The 13525-nt window shown below is 38.5% G+C and overlaps 1 protein-coding gene across 1 annotated transcript in view; it reads left to right on the top strand.

Annotated features, from left to right (window-relative positions):
- Tango9 (transport and golgi organization 9) overlaps nucleotides 1–13525 on the top strand; it is a 167531-nt gene that overhangs the window by 129176 nt on the left and 24830 nt on the right. The gene's annotated exons all lie outside the window — the stretch shown is intronic.

Raw genomic sequence — 13525 nt, forward strand, 5'->3', positions numbered from 1 at the left:
TAATGCCAACCTCAGTTGAGGATCTAATGGAGATGAAGTGAAAGATGGTGGGCAAAATTGGGTAAGGAAGTAGAAGGAACCTGCTCTGGCCTGTGAATAGGAACTGTCATGGCATTTGCCTGGAATTGAAAATGGGAAACTACAGAAAACCATTCTCAGGACAGCCAACTGACAGTGGAATTCGAACCCAGTCCTGCCTTCAGAATGCAGAGCATAGTCACAGGCCAGAGCAGGTTCCTTCCACCTCCTTGACTACCTCCTTGAAATATGCCAAATATAATGCCAGCCAAGTAGGAGTGTTGCAATTTGAACTGCCATCAGACCACCTTAGGAGGTGTGAAATCTATAAAGAATGAAAACGCTATGAGCAATGAAAAGGAGAAAGAAAGTTGCAAAGAGAAGAACTGCCTTATAAATTAAAAAAAAGAATAACATAAAATAAAATGAAACCCGCTCTCAGTAGCTCCGTATTTGCGTCACAACAAGTAGTTCTGGCTAAGCTGTTACTAAGTCGGTAACAAGTTTGTCCTTGTGCAAGTGCTGGTGGCGTTGTCGGAGGGAGGCAGGGCAGGAGGGGAGTGGTAATGTAAACAAGCAGGCTTGTGACCGATGAGTAGTATGCTTGTGGCAGAAAATTAATCTTACTGTATTAGCAGACTTTGATTTCATCGTATAAAACGTATACTTTCTCAAACTTCATTGAGATTGGAGGCTGCATTATATCTTTGATCTAAATGAATATGGATATCTTCCCAAATATTGAGCAGTTTGTCTTTCTGTAAAATGTTTGTGTCCATGTCAAATTCAATAGGAGTATAGGAATGATTGACGTCCTCCATGTGCTCACTCATAATGGAAAGCTTGTTATATCTTTTAGCGTTGATGTGTTCTTGGTAGCGGGTATTAAAATTGCTACCTGTTTCACCTATATAACTTGCTTGACAGTGATTGAATTTCATTCTATAGACACCCAAATTTTAAAATGTATTATTATTGTTATTGAATTTGTGTTATAAAGTTACCTAGCATTAGTGTTATTGGTCTTGGAAGCAACTTAGTTTTTTGTAAATGTTAGCAATTTAAAGAATCCGATTGCTGTTGTATGTAAAAGTGACATACTTCTTTTCGTTACAGTGGTAACAGGCTTGTTCTTCACTTTGGTGATGATTTTGTTCACGAAGTTTTCGCTATAACCGTTCTTATAGCTATTTCATAGGTAGTATTAATTTCCTATAATCTACTGTAGAAAGCAGGATATTTAAAGCTCTACGTATAAGCTATAAAAAGAGGACTTTGTATGGGGTGACAAGAGTCCTGATCTACTATGTTAACTGTCTGCATAGGCTTTCTATATTTATACCATTGGATAAATGGTTATGATTTCTAGTAATTTTCAGATCTAAGTAATTCAAGGATTTATTAATTTCAGACTCTAAAGTAAATTTAACAAGAGGACCTAAAGAGTTGAGGAAACCTAAGGTAGTTGTTTCATCCATTTTCTACTGATCAGTAATCAAATAAGCATCAACATATCTATGCCAGTAGCAAATGCCTTCATCTTAGTTAATGATAGTGGTTTTTTTGTCTATATAAATATCTGCAAGAATGCCTGACACTGGTGAGCCCTTGAGAAGTCAATTTTGTTTATAAATGCTGTCAATTAAAAGTAATAGAATTTCTAGGACAAAGCTTTAAAATGTTATAAATTCAATTTCCATGATATTAAGATTGCTGAATAAATACTATAATATATATGCTAGTATATATTAAATCAATGGGATCCTTTATAGGTATATTCAAGTACATATTTATAATATTATATAAGTGAAGTGTTAGCTGAAAAATGATAGGACCGGGCGAGTTGGCCGTGCGCGTTGAGGCGCGCGGCTGTGAGCTTGCATCCGGGAGATAGTAGGTTCGAATCCCACTGTCGGCAGTCCTGAAGATGGTTTTCCATGGTTTCCCATTTTCACACCAGGCAAAAGATGGTTTTCCATGGTTTCCCATTTTCACACCAGGCAAATGCTGGGGCTGTACCTTAATTAAGGCCACGGCCCCTTCCTTCCAACTCCTAGGCCTTTCCTATCCCATCGTCGCCATAAGACCTATCTGTGTCGGAGCGATGTAAAGCCCCTAGCAAAAAAAATGATAGGCTCCTTGATTTTAATAAAATCATTATCTGAGAAACATTGTTCAGTTTTGACATAATCTTTTTTGTTTAGATGACTTTGGCGATACCTTTGTCAGCCTCGGTAACAATTGTTATCTTTAATTTTCTGTTTTAAATTGTTTGAGTGCTTTTTGGGCCCTGGAAATTTTTTTACCTTTTGTTCAATGTAAACCTTAGTTTTCTCTTTATTTCAAACATCTCGTACGGTTTGTCAAAATGTATGTTGCTGGGGGGCTAGTCCTGCTTCTGCTTCGGTTGCAACAAAAATTATCGTGGATTGAAGGATTAACCCAATTAGGAGCTTTATTTACCTTTATTTAGAATGTCCTGTTCTATTTTGGTAAAATGATCATAAGAGAGGTTTATAACTCGTGGATGAAAGGCACGAGTACTCTGTATCTGAGAAGCTGAGTTAATATTTGGTGTGTGACTGATTTCAGGCTTATAAGGTTGTCTAATTTAGGCCTATTTAAGGTTTGTTGTTTTCAGAAACTACATTAAATAGTTTAACGTTGATGTGACGTTAAAATGAATCCCATTTTAATGGGATCAGTGTAATAGGAGCTTCGAAGTGAGCTTCATGTAACTAGCATTCAAAAATGCTGTTTTTGTATAATTTCACTCATTAATCATATGTTCTTGGTTCTAGTTTGAGCTGTTCTTACCAAATTTGCTTCCTTTTGTTTTCATCGATTAAAAATTAGACATTTGTGCACGACCCTATATTTTGATTTTTAGGTTCATAAAGCAATTTTTGCTTTCTTAGTTGCCTGATTGGCATTATTACATGTGTTAAATTTCATTTTGATTCTGTGTTGACAATATTATAAATGGTCCACCTAGTGAGTACATTTAGATTTATTTAAAATTTGCCTTTGCAAGAACATCAGAAAAGGAGCACAGACATTACAGACTATTTAGGTCTTCAAAAATTATTCATATTTTTAGGTATATGGAGAGCTAATCACAAAGGTAACAATCTTATTCATTAGAAGACAATCCTGCATTTAACCAATTTTAGGTCGCTGAACACTAATTTGTTGTCCGTTTCTATGTATTACGTCATGTATTCTCCCAATAGGTACATCAAAATAAGAGATAGACTTGAATATTGCATATAAAAAGTACTGACAAACAATAATTTTGGAAATATATATTTTTTTATATTTATAAATAGTTTAATATTGTCTTCAATTATTATATTTAATGAATAATTATTGAGTATAAAATTACAATGAAATATTTGCATGTATTGTAATATGATACTGATTTACACAAATATACATAAACAACTCTGAGGCAATGTCTACTAAGAGTAACACACTGTAAGCAGGCGAAACTTCTGTATATTGAGGGCGCTTTAAATATGGCATCGCTATTTAACCTTAACACCACCCAGAGTGCTCTAGCAGAGACGCTAGCTACTCCATAAACTTCGTTGTAGCTCATTGCACTAGACTTAATGATCATAGAATTGTATAGTCACCAATGCGCTACCAGAATTGAAACCAGCAAACACGCGCTGCCGCCATAGGCCATTGGTTGTACCAAAACATTGGAGACTAGTTGCTGTAAAACAAATGCAATTTTAAATTCGCTGTGCATCGTGCATGTGAGCAATGCCCTCTGTAACTACAAGCTGCAAGGTTGTGAGAATTGGCAGCTGTGTACTTAGGCTGTACGGAATATAAACATGGTTAGGCCATAGTGTACTTCATTCTGATGGGTACTGAAATCAAATTGTGTCCCTTCATCTTTTGTGAAATTATTAATGGTGTAATAAGACCTGCTTATAGCTGGTAGAGGTAAATACTTCTCATTACTTCTTACTTATATAACCTCTACCTGGAAGTTACTTTTGCTGATTTGTGTCATATGACTTATTTAAAATATTTCAGATGCCTAGAAAGTGTTGTGTGCCTGGGTGCAAGTCAAATTAAATGGCATGGTGTCCGCATTTTCCTTCCCTAAAGAAGAGATAAGATGGTAGGCATGGATTCGTGCCGTTTCATGAAAGGACTGGCATCCAGCTCCATCTGCTGTTTGTACCCACCACATTGTTGAAAAGGACATACTAGCTTACAGAAATTGGAAACAACCTGAGGGAACAGTCACAAAACTTGCTCTAAGGTTTACCAAGTTGAGGGAAAGATTTGTACCCCCTCAGTGCCCAGATCTGCCTTTCTACCTAACCTCAGTACACCAGCTGAGAGATGAGATCCCGAGTCACGAAGATATTCAGAGAAAAGAACAACAAGTACAGAGTACTAAAAAATAAGATTTAATTCGTGATTTTAATGACCTTCTGAATCAATTCTCTTCAAAAGTAAATCTCTCTAATTGGCAGTGAAAGTTTTAGGTTTTATCTTCTAAATGTTGGTTTACTTGAAGTACCAGACAGCTGTACTGTATTTTTCAGATTATGTATCACACAATGTTTGCAGGTTACTGAATTCTGAACTTTGTATTGGTATTTTAAGGGAAGGAAAGGGTTGAGATTGGTGATTTATATTTTGATCATTTACAGCAAGGAGGACTGTCAGTGCCCAGTGATTTGTTCTTATGCATTTATATTCATGTACCATCTATATTTCAGAGCATTATGAAAAACAGTTGGCAAGTACTGTTTGGAAACTAGGTTATCAATGGAACATTCTTGTTATCATTAAAAAGTTTAGAGAACAATGCTGTCTGTAGACACACGAGTGTATCTTTGGATGAAAAGTGAAGGGATTGATATCCAAACCAGTCGGTAAGTTTGGGAGAATAATATTGAATAACTTTTCTGACTGTGTAAGCAACGGAAATGAACAAAACAGCAAGGAAAGAAAACTTCAGGTCCTAGGATGTTAAGGTAAAGTGTAATTAACTTACGTGTAATTGACCAGGGGCGGTGCGTAATTAAGGGCTAAAGGGGCTTAGCCCCACCAGATTTTTGGACATAAGAATTTAGAAATGTTATATTATTTATGTTTTATATAATTTAATGAGACCAAATTGAAATGATATGGCCTATGTCTTTTAGTCTCAGCAGTGTCCAAGGACAAGTTCGGCTCGCCAGATGCAGGTCTTTTGATTGACCTGCGTGGCGTGATGTGGATGAAATGATGATGAAGATGACACATACACCCAGCCCCTGTGCCGGCGACTAGTGTGATGAATGAGTAATTTTCGCTCCGTAAACATCCTACTCGATTCGCATAATAAGTTGCAGAAAGCGTTTAATCTGTGCATAGTTGTGGAACATAAATTGACAAGCGTCAGTTCTACACTCCCGTCATGGCTTTGAAAGAAGCAACTAGGAAAATAACTGAATTTGAAGAAGTGATGAAGGACTTTCAAGCTCGCTTGGACTCCGCTGTAAGTGCTGCCAACCCTCTGACTGTACTTCAAACGCTGGACGGCGAATTCCAGGCATTCAGGTCGCAAGTAACAACTGCAATTGGTGACCTGATGAAACAACTAAGCGCGATAGAGGATAAAATTCAGAAACAGGATGAGGCATTAGATGAGGCAGAGCAATATAGTCGCTGAAATTGCCTACTGCTACACGGCGTCCGGGAAGAACCGTCTGAAGATGTATATAATAAGTCTTTGGATATAATAAAAACTAAATTTTCGATTGAGCTCTCAATGAGTGACGTTGACCGCTGTCACCGGCTGGGGCGCCGAAGCTGGACATCTGCACAAGTGGTTGCGCAAGGAAATCGCCCGATTATAATTAAATTCCTGCGCTATCATGATCGTGATCGTGTGTGGCGAGCCAAGCGTGCACTGAAGGGGAGTGGACTTCTTATCACAGAGTCCCTCACAAGTGTGAGGAAAAGTATATTAAATCGTGCTAGGGACTTTTGGGGACCAAGAAACTGTTGGACTCAGGACGGGAGAATATGTGTTTTGAAAGATAACACAAAGTTTCAAATATGCACGATTGCGCAACTAAATGCCTTAGCTGTGTAGGATGAATGAGTGGACTGTTAAATTTTATTATGTGTGTTTTCAGTAGTTTACGTTTGTGTGTGAGTGAGTGTGTGTATGTAATAGTCAGTGGATGTATTCAGTGCTGTTCTCAGGTAAGCTCATCTTATTTCATGTACCTACTATTAGTTTTCCTGTTATGTTGGTAGACGAATCTATCCCTTGTGTCAACGACCCGCATTCCTCGCCTCCCCTCTTAACTCAACCCTCACCTCTCCCATACTCTGAAGCAACGGGATCCATTCTGAGGCGACAGCTGATGAATCACCCGAGAGCTCTCTCGTGTTGTCACCTAAATTCACTATCCATTGCAGCTCACCTAGAAGAACTACAGGCAATTTTCGAAAATAATAAGGTGCATTGTATTGGCATATCAGAAAGCTGGTTACGTGGAGATTTGCCGTCATGTGCTGTAAATCTCGACGGATACTCGCTCTTACGACATGACCGTACTGACAGACGAGGTGGTGGAGTAGCCTTTTACTACAGGAATGATTTAAAATGCAAGATTATCTGCACCTCAGACCCAAGCCTTCCCCTGCGACCTGAGTATATGTTTGTTGAACTCGACTGTAATAAGAAAATATTAATAGGAATTGTATATAAGCCACCTAATATTAGACAAATGGGGGAATTCGAAGCAGCTTTAACTGATCTTATCTCGGTCTACGAAGATGTCATAGTCATGGGGATTTTAATACTGACTTGTTAAAACAAACTAGTGAATCGGATAAGTTGTGTCACATATTCCATGCTCTGAACATGGAAATCCTACCACTTAACGCTACGAATCATGTCTACTACCCTGACCACTCGACTCACACTTTAATTGACCTTATAATTTCAAATCAACCCCAGAAAGTCGTTAACACGCAACTCACGACTTATTGTACTTATGTTACTCTATCAGAGGACCGAAGTATAAAGCACGCTACGTTATTTTAAGAGACATAAAACATATTGAATTAGATGACCTACGTAATGACGCATATAACTTACCGTGGGATGACATACGTAATTTTCATGACATTGACTCAAAAGTCAACAGATTCAACTCATTAGTGCTGAACTTGTATGACAAACATGCTCCGGAGAGGCAGGTAAGATTTACCCGCCCCCCTTCTCCCTGGCTGACGACCGAGATAAGATCTGTTATGGCCAGCCGTGACCGTTGGTACAGACAATTCAGACGAACACGTGACAAAGATGACTTTGAGCAATACAGGATACTTAGAAACAAAGTTAAACAGCTAATTAGAAACAGTAAATGCCGCTACTTTCAACAGTTAGCGAGAAATAATAATTTAAACCAAACCTGGAAGAAGTTACGATCTCTGGGCATAGGCAAAGCCGTAGAAGAGCACATTCCCACCATATCTCTAGATACCTTAAATGATTACTTTTCTCAGCCTAAAGTCGGACCAGTTCCATTACCAGCTAATCCCACAAACTTAGCACGCTCTTCCGAGTGCGACCAGTTCTCTTTCCACACCGTTAGCGCAAATGATGTTAAACGTGTGCTGTACTCTATCACTTCCGATGCAACAGGTAATGACGGTATCTCTATAAAATTAATTAAAAACATCATCGGGGCTGTACTACCAATACTGACTCACATATTCAACTACTGCCTGACCAATGGAGTATTCCCTAACGTTTGGAAAGACGCACTAATAAGGCCTATCCCGAAAAACAATACCTTGGATTCTCCATCAGATTACCGCCCTGTGTCCATCCTGCCATCCCTCGCAAAAGCACTCGAACGTCTGATTCATGCACAAATCACTGTATACCTGACCCAAAATTCCCTCCTTGACCCTTTTCAATCCGGCTTTAAAAAAGGACATAGTACCGCGACAGCATTACTGCGAGTTACGGACGACATCAGACAAGCGATAGACCAACGATATGTGACTGTAGCAACACTACTAGACCTAAGCAGCGCCTTTGACACAGTTAGCCCTGGGTTACTATTGCTGAAACTCCGTAGTCTCAACTTTAATATGACATCTCTTAAATTTTTTAGCTCCTACCTCACTGACCGTCGGCAACAAGTATCAGTAGGAACAATGTACTCAGGATGGCACAACAAATCCATAGGTGTCCCGCAGGGGTCGGTTTTGGGCCCACTTTTATTTGTTGTTAGTGTGAACGACATAGGGGACGCATTGAAATATAGCAAGTACCATATCTATGCAGATGATCTTCAGATTTATTATCACTCATATCCACAAGACATAGATGTAGCCATTGACAGAGTAAATTTTGACTTACGACGACTGAATGACTATGCAAAAAATAACAGCTTGTTAATAAATCCTAACAAAACTCAGTCTATTATATTTGGTACCAAAATAAACCTCAACTTGTTAAAAAGTAGACATGTACCCCCAATTATTTTAAATAACATTGTCGTGCCCTATTGTATGTCAGTAAGAAACTTAGGCGTTATAATGACTGAGACCCTCAACTGGACTGAACAAGTGACAAATACATGCCGTAAAGTGCAGAAATCCCTTTTTCCTCTCAAACGCTACTCTACTATATTTCCAAAAAATCTTAAAATACAACTGGTAAAATCCCTAATCTTACCAATTCTAGACTACTGCGACACTGTACTTACGGACATATCTCAAGACAGTAACAAGATGCTTGAACGGAGTTTGAACACCTGTATTCGATTCATATTTAAGCTGCGATATGGTTCTCACATTTCACCTTATTACAGGGAGTTGTCTTGGCTTCGTGTTCATGAGCGTCGCAGTCTCCACATGTTGTCTCTTCTGCATGGAGTTCTAAACACAGGTGTACCGAATTATCTCTCTTCAAAATTTAATTACCTCTCCTCCTATCATAACCACGATACACGATCTGGCTCCTGTTTAACAATATCTCTCTCACTCCAGGACCTACAACTGCTCCTTTGTAGTCACTGCCGCGAGGCTGTGGAATACCCTACCTGCTACCATTAGGGATTTGCGTTCTCGTAGGAGATTTAAGATGGATTGCCGAAATCACTTTCTGAATACCTCTAGCTGACTTTTCGATGTGTGTAGTGTGAATGAGTGCGTGAATGAGCATATATTCATAAAAATTAGAAATATATTTGCCAGTAATAGGTTTTTTTCCTGTGTTTCCGTCTCTTATTATCACTAGTGTTAGTTTTATATTTATTATCATGTACACTTAGATTGTAGTGTTGTACATTCTATAATAGTTTTTTATTACAATCTCCAAATTTTCTATTAGTACCATATTATTTTAAAAGATCTGTTGCATTTAAATATTATATGTACGTTAATCATTTTAAATATTGTGGTTAAGTGTAAGAGAGGGCCTTGAGCCCTAACTTCGCCACAAATAAAGACGAATTACTTACTTACTTACTTACTTACTTAAAATTCCCGACAATGCCGGGAATCGAACCCGGGACCCCTGTGACTAAAGGCCAGCATGCTAAACATTTAGCCATGGAGCTGGACACGAGACCAAATTAATATCTGAGTACCACTGTTCTGAAGTAATTAATGATATGAGAAAATGAAAGTATGATTGTATTACGTGTTTTCTATGTTTATCCTGACACTGGGGCTAATTTGCTCTCAGCCCTCATAGTGAGTATTGGTAACTGTTTTGAAAGTCAGTACACCTTTGAGGGAGTGAAAGCTTCAGTGCGTTTTAAAATGTCAAGCTAGGGGCTAGCTTTGACATGCCTGCAATAAAAAAGGACAGTGCAGACGAAGCTGTAGCGCCGGGTGTTATGGCGATGTTACTGCAAACTCACTTACATTCTTCTAACCTCATGTAACATATTCTGGTGATCATTCACAGAGTGAGGCTTTTGACACGTTTAGAATTTTTGTGATTAGTATGTAAAGGTAAGGGTGTGTTCTGCCCAAAGGCCGGTCCAAACCTCTGCAGAGGTGTGCCTGAGCCGGAGTTTAGGTACGGTAGGGTGGCCAGTTCCTTTCCGCTCCTCCATTCCCTCCGCCAGCAACAGCACGTGGCAACACATCCAAATCTTGATCACGCCCAATGTTGCAAGTATTTTATTATTAGCATGCATTAGAATCAAGCATGCTTAGCTGTGCTGATACTGCCAATAAAAATGTAATGACAATGTTTAATATGGGTGTATATACCACAGCAGAAGCAACAAAAGCTACATCAATACTAATAATTGTTATGGGGATACCGTGGTTTACAGAGATGATAAAAGGTGCGTGTATAAATGGGTGGATATAAGACAGGCAGGAGATTAATTTAAAACTTTAAAATTAGAGCTATCTTTCTTTCACTTTTTTTGAAAGTTTGACTTTACAAATTTAGGTACCAAAAATTTAGCTCACAAGCTAGGTAACAACTTTTACAAAATCAGAACAATCAAGTAATAACAAATTAGCAAGCTTGAGCTTGCAGCTCCGTAATTACCAATTTTACAGGAGCACAACTGCTCCCATTAACAAACAGTCACCCTCTGTGGGTGGGGGACGCAGACAGACAATACACCCACGGTATCCCCTGTCTGTCGTAAGGGGCGACCAAGGGATGATTATATTAGAACCATGAAACTACTTTCGGTTAGTACCGCCACGCGGGGAACACCATGGGTCACTTTTACTTGTGCATAGTACCACTATGTTGGGTACCAAATAGGTTTGCGATTAGCAGCATGTGAGTGCGCGACGGATTTTGCAATACCTGAGATTAGTAACGCTATATGAGCGACACCATGGGATGAGGGAACCCATGGTTCTGGCTTGCCTATGATTACTACCCACTATATGAGGAACACCACGGGGTACTAAGAGTCCCTGTGGTTAGTACACCTATGTGATGAACACCATAGGTTTTGCGTTGCCTGTAAATGGCGCTGCAATGTGCGAAACACCGTAGGTCTGTAATGCATGTGCGAATTTCATTACATGTGAGTAGTACTATAATGTGTGGAATACCGTGAGTCTACACTACTTGTGATTAGTACAACATGACAAATACCATGGTTCTACTTTTCTAGTGATAAGTACTATTATTAGGGGCCGATGACTTGGATTTTGGACCCCTTTCGACTACAAGTATCATTGATTCAGTATCGTGCTATAGAAGCAGTCCCTTGGTCAGCAATACTATTAACGCTAGTTTCTGTGCATGTGGGGCACTGTGGGTCGGTTCCACAATCGTTTTAAATTCATATCCATCCATTCATTCTTTGTCCTCACGTTTTGAATTCTGATCAGTGGAGGATTTTGGGCTTTTAATTTATCATTTCATTTAGTCTCATTTTGCACCATTAGGGGCCGATTACCTAGATGTTAGGCCCCTTTAAAGAACTAGCAGCATCATCATCTAACAAACAGTCAAGGAGACGGGTCTCCCAATTTCTTTTACATCAACAGGAAGAGCGTTATTGCTCTGTCAATTTATATGTAGGAATCTATTTTTAAAAATTTCCAGGCCTATCAAAGGCACAACTTACATTTTACAAAGTCAAGCAGTATTCACTGTCTTAAATGCTCAACAGTCTGATATCTTTACCATGAAAAGGATGAAATAGTTTTAACAGGGGTAGCGAGTACCTATTTAGGCGTGTGGCCCGACATTACAGAGGCTAAACCTATACTACGGAGGTGACTAGATGGAGGAAAATATTTAAGTTGCAGAAATTACAAGATAGAAAATGTTGACAGGTCATAATCACCTCAAAATCAAGTTGAGAAGGAATACGAGAAGTTACCTCACTCTCTATTCCCTGATTTTGGATATATTTTTTTAGACTAGTTTGAAATTACATTTAGAGTTTGAAATTTACATTTTAGAAAATAAAGTTACATCACTTAAGATTTGAAACTTTCCCCTGAAGCTAGCTTTAAAAGACTATAAGATTTTAATCAGGATCTGCCATTACCTTGAGCCGGTGGACCTCTCGAAGATGGACGAGGGGCCTCCGCCTCCTTTATAAACACACACTAGACTGGAGCGATCACTAAGACAACCTGGTCCAAAAATGTGCCAGCTTTTATAGCCGAGGGGAAAGTTCCAGAAAACTTTGGGCTAAGGCCCTGACACACCCCCAATTCTTATTGGATAATCAGATAAATACCAAAATTTTCTCATTGGTGAATAAATGTACAAAATTTTTCATTTGCAGACATCTTAAGTTGGCGGGAAGAGATGAGTGTTGAAAACTTTAGCACACCAGAAACAAAGAATAAACATTTCAGTTTAGGAAACCTTTACATACAAAATTACTCTAGAATTTTAATAGTTAATCTTCACACCAGAGGGCACAGCATAAGTTTATAGTAGCAACATCTGTTGAGAAATGTTCAAACTTCTTGCACTAGTTGTTACAAGTTTTATATTTTAGATGGCATTCTCCAAGGCGCTTAATTTAAATGCGCGGAGCGGGTGTACCTCCGGTATTATAATAATAATAATAATAATAATAATAATAATAATAATAATAATAATAATAATAATAATAATACCCACATTAGCCCCACCTGCCATTTGAGCCACGAGCCGCTACTGAAATTCACTGCATGTTTTTTCTACAGTTTCAATATTTCTAGTGATATTCATGTGCTTGTTTAGTTTTTATAATGTGTTGTATATTTTGTGACATTTCACCAGTGAACCGGTCGTGTTTATGCTTGTCACAACCTTCCCACCATGGACTAGTCAGCCTACCGTTTGACAGGAGTGCGATATTGCCAATTTTAACCTCACGGCTTGTAGTTGCAGAGGGCATCGGTCTGAGGGAGTGGACTGTGCCATCTATCTTTACTGCTTTCCCTAAGTATCTACTAAGAAAATCAAAGGATAATTTTGCTTCATTTTAGCCATATGATGTGAAAAATGTCTTTGTACATATTTAGGGAGTATAATTTTTTAAATGTGTTTTACAGGAAAGCAGGGTCCTTAAAATTACTTCATAAATTGTGAAAGTCGTTTCATTAGACTTCTCTATGGCAAAATAGGAAATACCTGGTGTGGAGTATTCTGTCCTTAATAAAAGGGGAGAAACTTGTGTTAACATCCAAGTAGACCAATTGATGACTAAGGGAACTGCTAGCGGAAACAAAATATAATTATTGCACCAGAAAAAAGAGGCAAATGAATGAAATACTGGCTGAACAAAGCACTATTATAGGCACTGTAAGGCTGTAATAGATAGTAAGTACAGTACTGTATGGTGTTAAGAGCTTTGTAAGATAGGCCTACATCATTGTCTTTATAAACTGCAAGATAAGACTTCAGGTAAGAAAATGCAAAAGCAGTATGACCACCAATTAAAAGCATTTGCCACTACACTTCTTTTTCTTTCAACAAAAGCATACCAGTATCCATTCGTGGGAAACAGTTTCCACAGTTCAA

Source organism: Anabrus simplex, chromosome 2, assembly GCF_040414725.1.
Source record: "Anabrus simplex isolate iqAnaSimp1 chromosome 2, ASM4041472v1, whole genome shotgun sequence".
Classification (NCBI taxonomy): domain Eukaryota; kingdom Metazoa; phylum Arthropoda; class Insecta; order Orthoptera; family Tettigoniidae; genus Anabrus; species Anabrus simplex.